The sequence below is a fragment of the Toxorhynchites rutilus genome, chromosome 2 (genome assembly GCF_029784135.1).
Source record: "Toxorhynchites rutilus septentrionalis strain SRP chromosome 2, ASM2978413v1, whole genome shotgun sequence".
Lineage (NCBI taxonomy): Eukaryota > Metazoa > Arthropoda > Insecta > Diptera > Culicidae > Toxorhynchites > Toxorhynchites rutilus.
In genome coordinates this window covers 157,153,588-157,173,145 of record NC_073745.1, presented here as the reverse complement: position 1 = coordinate 157,173,145, position 19,558 = coordinate 157,153,588, and the positions used below count along the sequence as shown (strand labels likewise).

The window sequence follows — 19,558 nt, the reverse complement described above, 5'->3', positions numbered from 1 at the left end:
TTACAAATGAGCAACCAAATTTTGAATGACATTGAACCAATGGTGGGTCCCCAAATTTGCCAATATTGAACCGACGAATCGCTTTTATTGAATCGATGTTGGATCAACACTGAACTGACAAACCATCGTTCTGCTTGACATGTTTGCCTACAAATATGTTTTCGTAAGATGTACCAATAATTAGTACGGTAGAAAACGACTAGCGAATTGGTAATATTTACCAAAAAATTGGTAATATTTACTAAATTTTCCTCTCAGTGTAGAGGTTTATCGCTCGCGTGAGGAATAATTTCGCTCTCTCTCTCGGTGTTTGTGTGTCCAGTAACTGAAATTCGCGTTGACAGCGGAAAGGTGTCGACATCTGGATACGACATTAGTTTGTATGAGGCCAACTATTCTCTATCAGATTGGTCGGTCCTAAGACAGTTTTAAATTGCTAAAATTTATATGAAATTTTTTCTTTGCATTTTTTATCTACTAGAAGTGTCTTGTTCTGACCCTCATTTAAACTTTTTTCTATGCATTTCCAGATATTCTGACCAAAACTAACCATTATAATATAAAATTATCTTTAGACACGTTTTTTGTATGACATTTTTTCCCTACTTGCAACAGTGATTTTCATTTACATAAAGTACTAATTTGATATGAGAAAAATAATTTTAATTCATAATTTTTATTTTAAAATTGTGTTCATTCCTTCTGCAAATCCATATTGTCATGCCTACTCCCCCATTTCGTAATACGAAGCACAATGCCGTCAACGCGGATAGAACTAACAGAGAAAGCAATAGAAAAAAGAGTTGAAGATTCTTCTCTTCACTTTCTCTCATGCATTAGATGTGATTATGGATGTGACCAGAGATGCCAACCTTCCTGTTTTTTCAGGATTTCCCACACTTTTTAGCACGCTCCCTGATATCCTGACGAACCAGATTTTTTCTGAAATGATCCTGATTTTTCCTCATTTTTGTACTCTTTACATTATTCGTAATAAATATACTGATTTCCATGTCAAAGTTTCCTGTCATGATAGTTCTCCGGTTCGCACTTGTACATATCTTACATTAAGTTCAATTCTCTAGACGCTGTACTTATTTTTTTATTCTCTACCCTCGATTGTTTCGTGGCTTTCCAAAACAGTGCTAGAAAATTTAATGAAGCCAGGTTGTCTGACATATACAGGGTTTTCCATTTCGGGCTTCCGAAAGTATACAGCCCTGCGCTGACAACCGTTTGGCATAGCTGTCAACCAAAGCGTCATATCGTTAGTTGAATGTCTGCCATTTTACAATATGGATCGTTTTAGCATCGCACAACGTGTTAATTTTGTTAAATTATACTATAAAAATGATGAAAAACCGGTAAATGTTTTTCGAGCATAACGGACGGATTTTGGTCGTCATGGACGGCCTACAGAGCACACAATCGCTAATGTACTGCGTAAATTCGAACAAACTGGATCCGTAGCGGATATTGTGAAACCTGTGCATCATCGTAATGTGCGTTCGGCCGAAAATATTGCTGCTGTTGCTCCCAGTGTGGAGGATGACCCGAATGTTTCGATTCCACGGCGTGCTCAGCAATTGGGCTTGTCAAACACATCATTGTGGCGAATTTTGCATTTGGATTTGCACCTACATCCATATAAAGTCCAACTGGTACAAAAATTAGAGCGTGGTGACCATGAAATGCGTCGGGCATACGTCGATTGGGTGAACGAACAACAGCAGCAAAATGCTGAATTTTCGCATCAAATTTTCTTCAGCGATGAGGCACATTTCGAACTCGGTGGCTATGTGAACACCCAAAATTTCCGTATATGGGGCTCAGAAAATACACACGTGATTGTTGAGAGGCCATTGCATCCGCCAAAAAACACTGTTTGGTGCGCATTATGGTCTGGTGGAGTCATCGGGCCGTATTTTTTTGAAAATGAGGACGGCGAGACGGTAACTGTGAATGGTGAGCGCTATGGCAGCATGTCAACCATTTTTTTTTGCCACAAATTGAAGATATGGATACGGATGACATGGGGTTTCAGCAGCACGGCGACACGTGCCACACATCACGACCGAACATGGCCATATTTCGAACGAAATTTGAGGGACGCATAATTTCGCGTTTTAGTGATGCCAATTGGCCGTCCAGATCATGCGATTTGAACCCGCTAGACTTTTTTTTGTGGGGTTATGCGAAAGACCGTGTCTATGCAAACTCTCTGCAAACTCTTGAACATTTGAAAGACAACATTCGTGAAGTTATGACCGAGATACCGCCCCATATGTGCCGAAAAGTCATCGAAAATTACCTGTTCCGGATCAAAGTGTGCGGGGAAGCCCTAGATGGACATTTGAATGATATTGTATTTCACACATAATGGCATAAACCAAACTTTAATTTGAAATAAAAGTTTCATCGAAATTCGAATTCTAAGTGTGTTTTATTTCAATTTACCTTCGGAATTTAAAGTTGTAAAACCCTGTATATGAAATTAATAAGAACGAGATTACGTTTGAGGAACAACATTGCGGATAATGTGTATGTAGATTTATCCCCAGAGTAATTCATGTAGGAATACGTTTCAGAGTGTAAATTCAATTATTTCTACTTTTTCCCAAAAATGACTTTTTTTTAAATTCATTAAATTTGAACCACTGAACCGTTTTAGATGATCGACATATCCAATCGGCTAACCTTTTATTCAGACTTCCTGTGTGCGCGCTTTATTTTCGAGAGACGAGTATCGATTTTCTCTTCCTCACAACCCTTCCATGTGCAAGCGATGAGATCGGGCTTTAGCACGCGAGCTTGGGATTGGCTCTATTTTCTTTCGTAAAATATTGAGAGGTTTTCAGACTTCCTGTGCGCGCGGCTGTATTTGGAGATACGAGTATTGATTTTCTCCTCCTCACAACCCCTTCATGTGCAAGCGATGAGACCGGGCTTTAGCACACGAGCCTGGGTTCGGCTCCTTCTCTTCTCTTTCGTAAAATATTGAGATGTGCTCAAGAATCTCCGTTGCACCTCAACATGAGTGATGCACATGTGTTGGTGTTCGCGAGACTTTCTCGTGTGCCTGCCTTAAAGTGATATTTGGTGTTGTCGGGGGAAGTTGTGCTTCTGGTATTAAAAATTTAATCTTCGTAATACGGCACACAGAACAATTAGTGATGAAGAAATGTTTCACATAAATATAGTCATCCAATCAATTCATTCATTTGTTGCATACAGCTCGCAATGATTGTGTGAGAAATGAGGATGAATAGGGGAAAGCACATTGTCTCTTCTACGTGCTGTGCGAGATCTCAGAAGGCCTAACCAAATGTCACTTTGATGCAGGTACACGAGAAAATCTCGCGAGCACTAATGCACGAGCATCTCTTCGTGTACACAACACATGCGCATCGTTCGCATCGAAACGCGACGAGGCATTTCCTGAACACATCCTAAAATTTTACGTAAGAGAAGAGAAAGAGCCAACCCCAAGCTCGCGTGCTAAAGGCCGGTCTCATCGCTTGCACATGGAAGGGCTGTGAGGAAGAGAAAATCGATACTCGTCTCTCGGAATTTCAGCGCGCACAGGAAGTCTGCTCGCTCGGCTGCTTTCTACCTCGCTCATTCGTTGCAGATAGCTCCAAATGACTTTCTGAGATGCGAGACTGGATAACGCAAAGCACACTGTCTCTTTTGCGTGCTGTGCGAGATCTCGGAAAGTCTACTTTTACAAAATATTGAACCAGCAAAAACTGGATGTTGTTTTCATGGCTAGAGGGTGCTATATTTTTTTATATTTTTTCTTGAAGCTGAGGATTTTTTACCACTCTAAAATGAAAATGGGCACCCTAACGGAAATATCTTAAAAAATACGGATCTAATGTTTCGCAATAAAGAACAAAACTACCACTTTTCATGGAAATCTGAGAACCACTATATCGGTTTGGCATGGAATGGCTGTATAACCGTACTTAATTCTGCTGATATGCTTTCCACATTTGTTGAGTAAAAATTCATTCATGGACGATGAATTCAGTGAAAATTTGAATGTTAATTTCTCTGCAATTGACTGTAGTGATGCTGTAGGTTTATTTTTCGAAAAATATAAAATATAAATGATCAAAAGGTTAGGCGAAACACTAGCATTTCCGCTTATTATTAATTCTTTTACATATCCTGTCCGAAAGAAGGATATACTCCCACCAGAATTTGGAATGGATTCTGTACTACGAGCTACTACCAAGCAACCTGTTTCTCACATGTATGGCTTGCAGCAGTTCTCGACGAGGAAGCAAGCATGTTCTGGGAGGATAGAATATTTAAGCTGTGTGAAAGATGGCGAAAGAACAGAACTATGGATATAAAATTAAATTATAATGATTTGATTGAAAATTATTTTTTTGTTTTCCCAAAAATCGACATTCATTTAGAGAACTTTTCGGACGACCTATCTATGAGCTATCCTGATTTTTATTTTCATTGTTCCTGATTTTTTAAAATTATAGTTGGCAACCCTGGTGTGACTGTCCATTTTAACCTCACCAGCGCAATTATTCCAATAATTTAAACTTACCACTTACGAATGAATTTACTTTTCCGTACACACCTAATGTCGCTTCTCTGTCAACTTACAAACCGAAATAAAACCATCAACGAATTCAATTTTGCAATTAAACCACTCAAAATGCTTAATCTCGAAGCCGCAAAAGTTACATCTACACGCGGAATAATTTTCGGTTTTTATTTCCCTATTCCACTTTTGATCAGTATTCATTGTCATAGGATGGTTTTAATATTATAGAATAGCATGTAGAAGGGTTTCCCATCAACAGAAATTTGAAATTCATAATGGAACTATACAAATCAACCACCTGTTCATTATACCCCCACTGTCCGTCTTACCCGCGGTTCCCTTATTTAAATTTCTCCCGTGTTTCATCACTTCTCATCATCGTTAATAGTTTACTGTGACTGCTTGGTAAGTGTTTCGCAGTTGACTATAAAATATAATCAATATAATCAAATATAATCAAAAATTACATTACATTTTCGTCCAAAAAACTACAAAATAAAGTTTCCGAAATTTGAATTCAATCTGTCCGAAATTTGATTTTTTTTACAAATAGTGTCCGCAGTTTCATTCTTATTCGCTTCATTTAAAAAGCATTTTATTCGATGATTTTTTTAAAGTTTTCAATCAAATAGGTACCAAAGTAGAAAGAGCTTAAAAGCATATTGAACTAATTTATTAAAAATATCAACCAAATAATACCTGTGCATACAGCAGAGGCGCCTCGTCCGCCTGTTCAAACTGTTTATAGGACAGGTAGACAATCTCAGAATAAAATGTATATTATTTCACAGAAATTATCGAAGTTAATTTTTTGTGATTTCCATATTATCCTGAATATCCTTATTTTATTTTCTATTTTGCTATTTTGGTGGAACTCAACCGCACCGTGTAGAATACAATCTGATAATTACAGCAATCCGCGCGCAACACAGCCTTAACGCTACGAAATAAGCAGTAACGACTACCGGGTTCAAACCATTCATCCGAACCCGCCGTCATCCAAACACAAGGCAAACATAGTCAACTACGTATGAAACGATCACTACTACTAATGCGCCGCCTTGCGTAAAAATGACGTTTACGGTTCAATATTTCTGCTGAACGAAATCGACGAAAACGATGGAAAATACACACCACCACCAGTGTTTGTTCGTGGTTATCATCGTTTCCCTTTCAGTTTCTCTTCCTATTCCTGACGAGAGGGCACGAATACTAATCCCCGATTCTTAGAATTAATTGTTCATCAGCTAATCGAATACTTTTCAGCAGTTTGCTATTCGATACGATTAATCGCCCCAAATAATCGATTAATCGATGATTCGTCACACTGAGAGAAATAATTAGTTAGACTAATATTTCTCATTTGCTAGAAAGTCATATGAAATCAAAAAAGTGTTCATTCCGCCTGTAAATCAATTATCATCTTCTACGCTCCCCCAAACTCGCAAAAGATGCTCAATTCGTGTTGACTGCATTGAGCTTCGTTTACGAGTCTAGGGAAGCGCCAAAGATTTCAGGATAAAACTGCTTTTTTTTCTCTGGGTTTGGATCGATTAATCGACATAAATTATTGGTTCGCTTCGATTATTGGTTGCGCAGTATTCGTTCGATTAATAATCGATTTCTTTAGGGAATATTTGATTAATAGATTAATCGAACGATTATCGGGGATCACTAGGCACGAGACCGCGAGAGTACACAACACCAAACACCCCGAGCGAACATGATGCAAAAAAAACCAACAAATTCATTCATGATTTCTGTGGATGTAGTGGTATTCTTTCGTTGATGTGTGGTTCTAATTCGAGTGTTTTTATCGATTTTGTTCATTCGACAACTTGAACCCGGCATATATAGTGCACGTTTGTCTGCTTACGTTTCAAAACCTCCGCTGCATTGGCCGGACATGTGGATGAAATAGCTGCGTACTTTGGTCTTAAAATTGTGGCCCAGAGCTATAATGACGCTACTGTAATGTCCAGAGATAAATCTGGTGCGCAAATATTGGTGAAACAACGGTTATTTACTGGATATATTCACTGTCGCGCACACGTATTGAACTTGGTTTTCCTTCACTCGTGCACAAACAACAAGAAAACGTAAAGGTTTTTCAATACGATCATCTCTTGTGGCATTTTTCTTGCAGTCGTCAAAAAGAAACAAGACATATTGAAGCAATTTATGGAGACCAAAATACCAAATGTTTGCAAAAATAGATTATTTGAATTATGCACCTATCAATGAATCTAAAACAAAAATTCGCAAAAAATGTTTTTGCACATAAGGACGTTCTTTATCAAATTTTGCAAAAAAAAAGAAATTAGACGTAGTAGAACTTGCGCGTAACGTCAAGGCTTGCCTTCTAGTTGCCACATTTAAATATGTAAAATTTTCTGAGAAAATCTGTATATCTGTATATTTAGCAGAAAAAATCTGTATGGAAGAAATAAGGGAAAAAATGAAAATTTAGCTTTATTCTGAATTAATTTTTCTTATTTATGACTTTTCGTATCAATACAACAAAATGAATCATAAAAAGGTTTCTCATAATCCTCTGAATTGTATGATGTTTATACATGGCTTTATTGAGCCTTGCCTTCAAATTTTTCATCAATCCTTGAAGCTTCCTCTTTGAGCCGATACGTAGGTCTTCGCTTTCAAAATAGAGGCTTTAATTGTGGGTGCCAACCGATTTCCGGATTTCTTTAGTTGGCATTGTAAAGCGAAAAGATTCGCTCAACACAACCTGATAAATGTTATCGAAAAGTGTCTTACAAACGACCTATGCATTGAATACAAAATTTTCTCATCACGTCCTTTGGCATCCAACAGCTGGGATCAAGTTATATCTGAGTCACTCAATTTTTGAGCAAGAAGATTCGTCTTGAGTAGCCTAAATTCGTTGTTCAAGTCTTACAATACAAAGGATTATTATTACCTCCTTTGACGAATTGAGAAAACTGGCGCATCAAATCATTAAGATTTAGTAGCTTGACGAAATTTTGAGGGTTTATAAAAGCCGTGGTTTTGATAACCGGATTGCTGAAATCAAATCGCTTTGACATCTGTTTCATGAGTTCAATATAGAAGTCACGACAAATCGATTTGAAGATCAGATTCCTAGCTACATCCAATCTTCTTTCAGCTTCTTCCGCATCAATACTAACGTAAACATCCTCAGGCTTCTACTGAGAGTCTTCACAATCTTTCACATCAATATCAGCATCAGCGAATGGTTGCACGTAGCTCTCCAAACATAAGTTACCCAACATGATCAGCAATATCATTTAAGTCTCATTACAAAGTTCGCAAAATTGAGATTTCTGATTGAAAAGTGTAATTGTCGTTATCGATGAGCGGTAGAACAATGTTTAGAAACAGCATAATCAGTATACCATTGGCGTATTGATTATGGTCATACATAACTTGAAACGAATAGAATAGCTCTTAAAATCGATTAAGATTTCGCTTAAAAACTGCCTCCAACGAAAGCCATCTCGTTACGTTGCGTTCAACATTGTTATAAATCAAGGTGTATGCACTGTAATAAATTCAATATTTAAAAATGAATTTCAAAAAATCTGTAAATTCTGTATTTTTGCTGAAAATCTGTTATTCTGTATATACAGATTCTTTATCTAAAATTTGGCGAAAAATCTGTAAAATACAGAATATTCTGTAGCAGGCTTGCCGTGCTTCTATAGAGGAGCTCAAAGCAGATCATCATTTCGATAGTACGCTCAAAAATGCAGTTGATGTATCATGCGAAACTATGAATGGCAGTAACGTCATCAGTTGTCGTTTATATGAATCGATTATAGACAAAATTATTGACGAAATGGTTTAAGGAACTAGATAATTACAAATTCGTCGCTTTGTTGAATAAAGAAAAAATTGCCGACTTCGATGTCGCATTACTTACTGAGAATTTGAAAATGCTTATTTCATACCACTCGGATCAAGAATTATTTACGGTGAGATCTGATAAGAAACGGTTATTCGGAATTATAATGATGACTGTGGGAAAAGATTTCCATTATTGAGATAATGCAGATGCCTTTATTTTATGAGGAAATCATCGATAAGTTTGCGCTCATAGTTGACCGTAGTATTCTTTTGTTATGAAGGCAAACCTGTTTTTTGTGCGGGTGATAGGGACCGCACAAAAAAAAAGTGTACACTAAACAATTTGAAAAAAAAAACTTTTTGTTATGTAATTGATAGGGACCGCATAAAAAAGTTTCCTTAAGAAAACAACCCAAATCCTAATGATCCCATTCGTGATCAGCATTGGATTTCCTTTCTTCACTTTCATAAGCGGTCTACTCACGCAGATCATAAAATCAACTCTTTGCTCCTGTCAATAAGCTCCTACTGACACCTTAAAACAAACAAAACAAAACATAAGAATGGAAATTAACTGACACAGTCACTATGTAGAGCGATGAAATACATATCAAAGATAGAAAAACAATTACCGATGACTTCATTTTTTTCGAATACCGCACAAAAAAGCCGCACCAAATAATCGCACAAAAAACAGGAAGTGGGTTATATCTATGGTATAACCGCAAGGGTGACGTAGGACTATCGTTGATTTAGAGATCATTTGTATGAAGTTGAATCTGAATTCATTCTGAATGAATGAATATTTGGAGAACTTCGAAAACGAGAGCGTTACGTTGGAGGCACAAGGTTTTATGCATCCAATATTGGATACGGAAATATCCTACTGATGGGGAAGAATAATCTTCAGAAGCTATCCTGTTGATTGCGATTGATTGAAAAACCACAAAACCAAATGTATTTGGTCACAGTGTTACATGGATAGAAAACATTCAATTAAACTCTTTCACATGAATATATTTTGAAAATTCCCAAAGGAACTGGCAGATTATTTTCAGTAACGATTAGATATTTCCACATTTTCCTCGATACTGGAAGCCCACCAGTGGTTAATACCAACTCGATAACCACCTGTTAATAGCACTTGATTGGAACATATTTGGTCACAGTGTTACATGGATAGAAAACATTCAATTAAACTCTTTCACATGAATATATTTTGAAAATTCCCAGAGGAACTGGCAGATTATTTTCAGTAACGATTAGTTATTTCCAAATTTTCCTCGATACTGGAAGCCCACCAGTGGTTAATGCCAACTCGATAACCACCTGTTAATAGCACTTGATTGAAACATATTTGGTCACAGTGTTACATGGATAGAAAACATTCAATTAAACTCTTTCACATGAATATATTTTGAAAATTCCCAGAGGAACTGGCAGATTATTTTCAGTAACGATTAGTTATTTCCACATTTTCCTCGATACTGGAAGCCCACCAGTGGTTAATACCAACTCGATAACCACCTGTTAATAGCACTTGATTGAAACATATTTGGTCACAGTGTTACATGGATAGAAAACATTCAATTAAACTCTTTCACATGAATATATTTTGAAAATTCCCAGAGGAACTGGCAGATTATTTTCAGTAACGATTAGTTATTTCCACATTTTCCTCGATACTGGAAGCCCACCAGTGGTTAATGCCAACTCGATAACCACCTGTTAATAGCACTTGATTGAAACATATTTGGTCACAGTGTTACATGGATAGAAAACATTCAATTAAACTCTTTCACATGAATATATTTTGAAAATTCCCAAAGGAACTGGCAGATTATTTTCCAGCAATGATTAGATCTTTCCGGAACTTTCTCGATGCTGAATGGCATCCTAACGGAAAGAGTTCTGCGCGTGTATGTGTCGATCCTTCGCCGTCCACCTCCTCCAGCACGTTAGGCAACGATGTTGTCTTGTCGATGTCCTCACGAAAAATGAATGTGTCTCACCACCAGAATATCGCTTAAGTATGCTTTTTGTGTGTGATTGAATCGAGAGAAGGTGTGGTTTACGATGGCAATTTGGAAGGCAAACTAGAGGGGAATGAACTCTCTGAGCTCGGAACTTTCGGCGACTGAGCAATAATCGATTGCGGGCGCATACAATATTGAATACGGAAATATCCTACTGATGGGGAAGAATAATCTTCTGAAGCTATCCTGTTAATTGCGATTGATTGAAAAACCACAAAACCAAATGTATTTGGTCACAGTGTTACATGGATAGAAAACATTCAATTAAACTCTTTCACATGAATATATTTTGAAAATTCCCAAAGGAACTGGCAGATTATTTTCAGTAACGATTAGATATTTCCACATTTTCCTCGATACTGGAAGCCCACCATTGGTTAATGCCAACTCGATAACCACCTGTTAATAGCACTTGATTGAAACATATTTGGTCACAGTGTAACATGGATAGAAAACATTCAATTAAACTCTTTCACATGAATATATTTTGAAAATTCCCAGAGGAACTGGCAGATTATTTTCAGTAACGATTAGATATTTCCACATTTTCCTCGATACTGGAAGCCCACCAGTGGTTAATGCCAACTCGATAACCACCTGTTAATAGCCGCGCGTGTATGTGTGTGTAGCGATGTCTTCCCAAGGAACCGTTTGTGGCATCACTCTCCTCCTGATAGATTCCCTTCTGGCCTAGGGTGCACAAACAGGCTCTTGGTGACACCGTTCATCCGCGCTTTCATGATAAATAAAGAGCTTCACCGCAACAGCGACAACATGCTCCAATCGCTGTTCAATTTGAACTGAGTGGATTTCCGAGCGCCGCTCGCTTATATACCGATTGGTGATTTCAATAGCCTGTTTTGAAAGCAATTTTAAGACTATTGAAACAAGTTTTTGGATCAAAAAGTAACAAGTATATAACGCGTAGACATTTTATCTTTCGAATGAAGTGTTTATAATACCATTTCGTTCAGTTGTTTAGGAGCTATTAACGCTCAAAATCTCGGTCTCCGGCGTAACGCTTTCGTTTTCGAAACTTTAATTTTACACCCCGGTATAGAAATGAAAGACGTAGTCCTACGTCAAAAACCGCACAAAAACTGGTTTTACTGTATAGATAAATGTTGAAAAATAAAAATGTTAAAATCTGTCATCGCAATACTGTTGCTTTAATGTTGCAAATGAATTTGAACAGGTAGCTCAGTTCGTCACGCGTACCTCTGGCATAAAGTTTAGATCCGTCATATGCATCATATGCCTTAAGCGTCCGAAATATGATTCAGAACGGTACCAGTGGTTAGGTAATGTGAAAGCCATGATCAAAGCAGAAGAGGCTATCACTCACTGTAAGTTTTCATGAAAGTGTATTACTGTGGAACTTGTTTTCGTGTTCAATCCGCACCGCAGTTAATCGTGGTTTTGTTGTAATTCTTCGTTTGTTTACTAATGCCGAATTTCGCGCCAACTAGGGCTATGGGACTGGCAGCGCAGGATTCATTCAAACAGGATTCATTCAAACTTTATGGATGTGTGGATATCAGCTAATCAAACCCTCTTGCATAATCAATTTATCCTAAGTTAGTATAGACTAGAAACGACGGAACTTGTACTTTTTGACGTAGGACTACTTCTTTCATTTCCGTACAGGGGAGTAAGTTCAAAGTTCAAAGTTGCACGTTAATACCTTTTTACCGGCTGAATGGAGCTGTATAACAATCACTTCATCCGAAAGGTAAAATGTCAACGAGTTATATGATTGTCACTTATTGGTCCAAAAATCGTTTCAAAAGCTTAAAAATTGCTTCGAAAGCAAGCTATTGAAATCATCATTGCTCATTGATGATGATTGGTGATAACAATGTGTTCCCGAACACGGACGCAAAATCTAGGCACCTAGAGAAACCGTCAAAGCGAATACATGCAAGCTGCGACTTTTTTTGCTCGCTTGCATTAGTGTTTGGGAAACCATAGCGGACACATGCAAGGCGTGAATACTTTTATTCGCATTCAGTTTTTGTTCTACTTTCGCATGGAACAGTCATGAAAAATTGTTTGCGTATGAATGCGTTCGAGCGAAGGAATATTCGCATTTACGCATTCGACTTGGTGTTGGTTCCCGTGATGCAATCCACTTGACGAATTTACGCAAAGCTGAATCAGCTCATGCGACACCTACATTAGAGTTCAGATCCACAAAAGTGATGATGTTTGTTTATTCTACGCACTGAAAAGCAAAATTCGGCCGTGATTATTCACTTTATTTCAATTTAGATTCATTTCAACCATTAAATGTATTCAGTATATAGTAAGAAAGTTAGAGCTTTGTATATTTACGATGATTTCAACACGCGATTGGACCAAAATCATTGATAATCTTCGAAAATTTTGAGTTTGATAATGCATACAGGTTATGAATACTGTGGATAATGGTGATGAAATCGATATCATATTAAGTTGGATTATATCATTGATAATGTAAGGGCCGATACAAGAAGGATTTGCAGTATTTTTAGCGCAACACATGCTACTCATTGTTTATCTAGTTGAAAAAAAATAAAGTTACAACACTTATACCAAGCTATTCTTCAAAATATACATACCATATTGTATAATGGCGATTTGCTAACCTTTTTAGCGTAGAAAGAATACGTAAAACCGGGAAATTTGAAGATAAATTCTGATTTTTCTAAAAAAATTGAACGACCAAAAAAACAAAACATCATCATTTTTCCCACTTTTTCCCAGATGGCGTAAATCTAACGTAAATTCGTCAATAGCATCAATTTCTGTTCTGCTTTCGCATGGAACAATCATGAAAAATTGCCACATCACGATAAAAACGAAATGAATTTTATGCAAGGTTATATAGAATTTATTTCGTTTTCACCGTGAAGTGGCGCCCTCAGTTTCTATTCTGCACATGGAGTGATCATGAAAAATCTCGTGTAATTCTCACGAAAACAAAAATGAATCATGTATCAAACATCTTCAGTTGCTTTTACAAGGCCACCCAAATTCCATCGGTTCGTTTCGGGACCACCAACAAGTTCTAAAGAGTTGAATTCTATGTTAATAACAATTCCATACTTATACTCATAAAACCACACACTAACATGAAAAACTGTCAGCAATCTTTCAAAATATTCATTCATTCATTCATGCAGAATTGATTCAGATGTACTTTCTAATAAATGATTACCGAGCCAACGGTATTCCTACGTCTACCTTGCGGTTATATCACAGATATAACCCACTTCTTGTTTTTTTTTTAAATCGATATAACCCAAAAACGGCAGCTGCTACTGAAATGCATTCTATGAGTGGCTTGTAAGAAATTATCTGAAAACTCATGTTCATTTGCCATGAACAACCTATTCAAGGTCCTGCAGAGGGAAGTTTTCATAGTTGCGGACGACATTCTCCTGGTGGTCAGAGACACGCCCAAAATCCCACCCATCAAGATGCAGGCAGCGACTAAAGCTGAAAGAAGGTTTGAAGTTTAAAGCACAAAGGTCCCAACTCTAAGATAGAACTGTATAACGACTTCATCCCGCACCATAAAACACTAAAGAGGTCAGGTTGCGATTTTTATTGCATATCTAAAGGCAGACCAATTCCTAGTTTTGTCCGCCACAGATCCGAATGGTCGTAACAAGGTCCGTGTAGGCAAAAAATCACTCGACTGTTAATAAAAAAAATATCACTCGACTGTTAAGAAAAAACAATATCACTCGACTGTTAATAAAATACAGCTTTAACCTGTGAAAAACAATCGAGTGAAAAATGACATCGAGTTGAAAACATTTATTCCTTTGAAGCACAACGGATTTTGTGAAGCATTTGACAAGAACTGGGGTTTTCTTAATTGTTTTTGCGTTGCTAATACTAGAATGAATCTATGAAAGTATTGAGTTGTCCGAAAAGTAATTGCTGATTTCACACATAAATTGCATTAGTGGTATTTGTGAAGGTCTTATGTCAATAGTACTATTCAAAAAGAATCGCGACTTTCGAATTTACGCGGGTTGATACAAATTTTTTGATCCATTTTTGCAATAGGCGAAAATCAAAGATGAACCAAAACACGTGTAAGAAAAGCAGTTGTAAAAAATTAACTGAACATTCAAAATAGCCGTACTTGTCAGCATAAGTGAAAGACATGAGTACCAACATAATGCCATAAAACAACCTAGAATCGAACAAACGTAACCCGCGTTAATTCGAAAGTCACGATACTTTTTGAACAAATAATACAATATAATTGAATTTTTTTTTCGATGATAGAAATGATAATTAACTTGTTAAACCGTTGATTAAGTGAATATCCCTCCTATTCTTCCACAAAAACTGAACTGTGAGAAGTGTTCTATTAAGGTAACATGTACAAAGATTGAAATGCCAAGAAAAATAGAATGAAAGACTCATTTGTCAAACATTTTTCATAAATAGCTCAATTTATTAACTTTTCTTTAAGTTTTTAAGTTTTGCTTGTAACTCAAACCATATCCACAAAACTAATCATTAAAACGATATGGAACCGGAAATCCTTCTATTTGTGGAGTGACCGTGGAAAAAGCGAGTGAATGATACCGAGACAAGCGTCTCAATTGATTACTTATTCGTTTTTGTTCAGTTTCAACCCCAGTGCCGCACTAACTGCTGTCAAAACGTTTTTTTATTCACTCAGTTTCAACCAAGGAAAGTGAAGTGGAAGGTAAAACGTAATGTCAGAATTGCCGTTCGGACCTATCCCGTAAGTTTGAATTTATTTACATAGATGATATCCAAACATCACTAAACATTGACTACAGTTTCACCGGCACGGTTGATTGCCGTTATGAACCAGCACAAAAAACAAAGCTGCAAATTATGCGCACGATCAAAGCCATCCCCTGAATAAATCATATCACATTAGCCGAGCCAGCTGGCGGAAGCATATGCATAAAGGTTACTAGGTTACTATTTTCAACGACAACTGTTTATTTATTATACTGCTTCAAATACCTTCGACGAAATCAAATGTAACCATACCAACGTAAGTAATAACATAAACAAATCCAAACTTTTTTTCTTGCCATTCCTCATACGTCTTTTCTAAATAGTGTAAATTACGAGCCACCTGTTAACTCCACCATCTTGGTTTCAACCTAGTGTCGCACTAGGTTCGCCCCGAAAGTTGTTAGTTTCGCACTGAGATGTTTCACAGGTTGGCACTCGGGTTCACCAATACAACTATACTGAACTGTCAAGTTACGAGTATTATTTTGGAAAATCTAAAAATAAAGACTATGAAAAAAGGGAAAACCTGCTGCTTTTGTATTATTGGAATGGTAATCCAATTCGGATTCTGATTTAGAAGAGTATATTCACGTAGACGGCATCAAGCTACGTGTGCTTTCATTGGGAGGCGAAAATAATGATGGATATTCAGGTGGAATAAACATGCTTTCAAAATCAAAATTATGAATGAAAATTTACTTTAACGTATGGACTATTTATTTTATATGATGAAATAAGAGGTTTTTCCTGTTATCGCAGAAACATATTGAACGAAAACTGTGTCTATTTATGATTTTATATTATAATAGTAATTATTTGTGGAACAAACAGGAAATGCATCGACAAATGGTTATGTGAGTGTCAGAACTACACGTGTTAGGTAATCAAACAATATGAAGTAAAAATTTTCATTCAAACTTTTATATTTTTACACTGCACTTGAACCTTCTGATCTGATAGAGAATAATTTAGGAATATATATGAATAGGGTATAATTGAGAGGATGAAAAAACTCCAGAAAATATGTTTTCTTCGTCTATACTAATCTAATTCAGCCTCCTCAGAACAGAATATAATTCATGAAATTTAAAGAGCTAGAAAATAACATAAAAACATATTAAGCGATTGTGGTTTCATTGGTGTGAAAATCAGAACATACCATAACTGCATGCTCGAGACAAACATATTGCTACATTTTGCAGTTGTAGCGTGTTTTTTCGGATCTTTTTTCGAAAAGAAGAATGTATAACGACCTTCTAGATAGTTACCAGATGATAAAGGCTCTGGAATTTCAAGTTTTCATATTTCTAATATTCTTTGTCTCTGAGTTCTTGGTACACTAAAAATTAATGCCTGTTTTTTATGGGGCACAAAAATATAATATAGAAGGATTTCTAGGAACTTCCTGCGGAACTTGTTTTCTTGTAGATATTGTTCAGCTCATATACACTCGATAAAAAAAATAGAGGAAGAGAGTGCGAAGTCGGAAATTTTAAGTGATTTTTGACATGCTGTAACTTCGTAAAAAAATCAACGGACATCGATTGGATGCGCATCGTTTTGAAGCTACAACTTTAAGGTATTAGAATATTTTACGTACATATTTTCATCTTGGTGTATGTAGGTGTAGTGGGCAACAATACAGGGAAGAGATGAAAAATCAATTTTTCTTTGTTTTTTTTCAAGAATATTCTGGACTAACACAATTTTTTGCTACCCAAATCAATAAAAAATCAAATTAACCTTATCAACCAGCTTTTATTTGGTTCAAAGAACGTTCCTGTAGGACCTTCCCACACAGAAATATTTCAATTTGAACGAAAAATCACCCCTTCGTTTTGATGATTAATATTTCAATAACCAACCATCGCACTGCAAATCGAAAAGCAGTTTTGAAAACTCAAATAAATTCTGCAAAAGGATAATTTGTTACTTCGTCGAAAAAAAAAATTAATTTTTTTTGCATCGATTTCAAAAAAGTGCTAAAAACAGGATTTTTATAGTGCTTTACAAAATCCACTGTGATTTTGCAAATATCGCAGCAAGTTCTAATGTTTGCAGGCAAATTTTTAGCCTAGTGTATTCCCTAAACATCTGTGACCGTTTCATATTGATAGTCTCAGCCGTTTTTCTAGCCGATTTTTCAAAGTTTGGGGTAAATTAGACGAGCATTAATATGTTCGTCGCCCTATCAGCCATAGACATATGGGTGACACTTTCATCGTTGCTTTGATGAATTCTTGCATGAAATTTGAATGATGCATGAAATCTTGGCATCGATTATTTCGACATTTATATGTTCGGAAAAGTCTCGTTAGACCGGCCGTCGATTGATGCATGGCCGGGGTAGTCATACGTTGCCCGACGTTTAGGATTGTTGTAATGGACCCACTTTTTATCGCCAGTAACGATTCGATGCAAAAACCCCTTTCTTTTAAACCGTTGGAGCAGTTGTTCGCACGTGAAAAAACGGCTTTCGACGACTCGTGGCTTCAATTCATACGGCACCCAATATCCTGTCTTTCGGATCATTCCCATTGCTTTTAAACGATCGGATATGGTTTGCTGAGCTACTCCAAGTGTATCTGCAAGTTCTTGTTGCGTTTGTGACGAATCTTGATCGAGTAAAGCATCCAATTCTTCATCTTCAAACTTTTTTGGCGACCCGGAACGTTCTTCGGATTCTAAGTCAAAATTACCACTTTTAAATCGTGCAAGCCACGTCTGACACGTTCGCTCAGTTGGAGCATGGTCACCGTAAACTTCCACCAAAATTCAATGACTTTCCGCAGCTTTTTTCTTCATATTGAAGTAATGAAGTAACACTCCCCGCAAAAACGCTCTCGTTGGTACGAAATTAGACATATTCGAAGTGGCAATGTGTTGTTTACGCTTCAACTTTTTGACATATACTGAGAAAGACGCTCAATGACAGTAGCTTTCCAACGAATGTCTAGAAATTTGATTCACTGGACTAATAATCAAGTTACGTCATCTGTTGTAAAACCGAAGAAACTCACCGGTACACCTAGTATCCAATTTTGGGAATATTTCGGTGCGATTCTGTAGGAATCGTGTCAGGTTCATTAAGCGAGGTATCCACTGCAGCTGAATTCCTTTGTGCATTAATTAAAAAACCTGAATAAAACATCGAATCCAATTTCTCGTCAGTTATTTTTTCGAGATACCCATTTGCATTTTGTCTCAATTCATCCATCCTGATCTTTTGATCTCAGGCCTAATTTTTAATATGTAAAGATACTTAATTAGCTAATATCTCCTCCACCTCCACAAAGTTTGAATGGGTTCTGAGAGGATACTGCCAGCCCCATAGATCGAAGTCAGCGCGAAATTCGTCATATGTCGAAACGATAATTGTTTGGTATGGCGGCGATCAGGCCAAAATCCAGAATTGGCGCTTGATTCAAATGCTTTATGCCGAAACGTGAAAGTTCTGACAACAAGCACGGGCGTCCTTTGCCCAAGCAGATACTTTGTGATCGTCTCAGAGTCGTTCGTAAGTTATGACTAAATGTGTAAAACAGGGATTCTCAAACTATTTTGGCCAGAGACCCCTTTTACAGGTTTTACAAGTGATACCATCGACCCCTATAGCCACTCGACGTAATCTTCTCATCAAGAAATAGACGTAAAATTCAGTAAATATCAGGTGTAATTAATAATTATTAAAACAAATTACAAAAACAATACTCTCTACTATTATATTAGTCATTGTTATAGCAAGTTGGTTCACGTAACACAACTTATGCAGTATCTTGAATATTTCAAATATGAACTTGTGTTAATTAATAGGGATCGATCTATAGATCTCATCGACCCCTGGGAAACCGATATTGACCCCATGGGGTCGATATCGACCACTTTGAGAACCCCTGGTGTAGAAAGATAATCAACCACATAAATTGTTGGACTAGCGATATTTGTGCGAAGTCAATTTTTACCATAGTTTACAATGGATGCTATGGATGTAATAAAACATAGCGTATAAAGCGAACCAACATATGTACCTAACCAAGGATGGAAATTATCCGACCATGTTTCGATTCACGATTAATCATTTACTAAAATGATTGCGATCTGTTACAAACTGCGACTAACGATGAATCGCCTCTCTTTTTAACAAAATTATGTTCTCTTGGTTACTCTGAGTTGATCGATGCACAGCAAGACTAAATCTAGATCGGTACATATTCCGCATAACTTCTAATCCTCTACGGCTCAAACTGAGATTAATCGTTTGTAACGTGCCCCAACGATAAACAATGCGTAGTGTAAGCAATGCCTCAGGAGTGCAGGCAGTAGTGAT

The 19,558-nt window shown here is 36.9% G+C and overlaps 1 protein-coding gene across 4 annotated transcripts in view; it reads right to left on the bottom strand.

The window, feature by feature from the left end:
- The window catches only part of LOC129771950 (uncharacterized), a 154,571-nt gene that overhangs the window by 11,587 nt on the left and 123,426 nt on the right, over window positions 1-19,558 (bottom strand). The gene's annotated exons all lie outside the window — the stretch shown is intronic.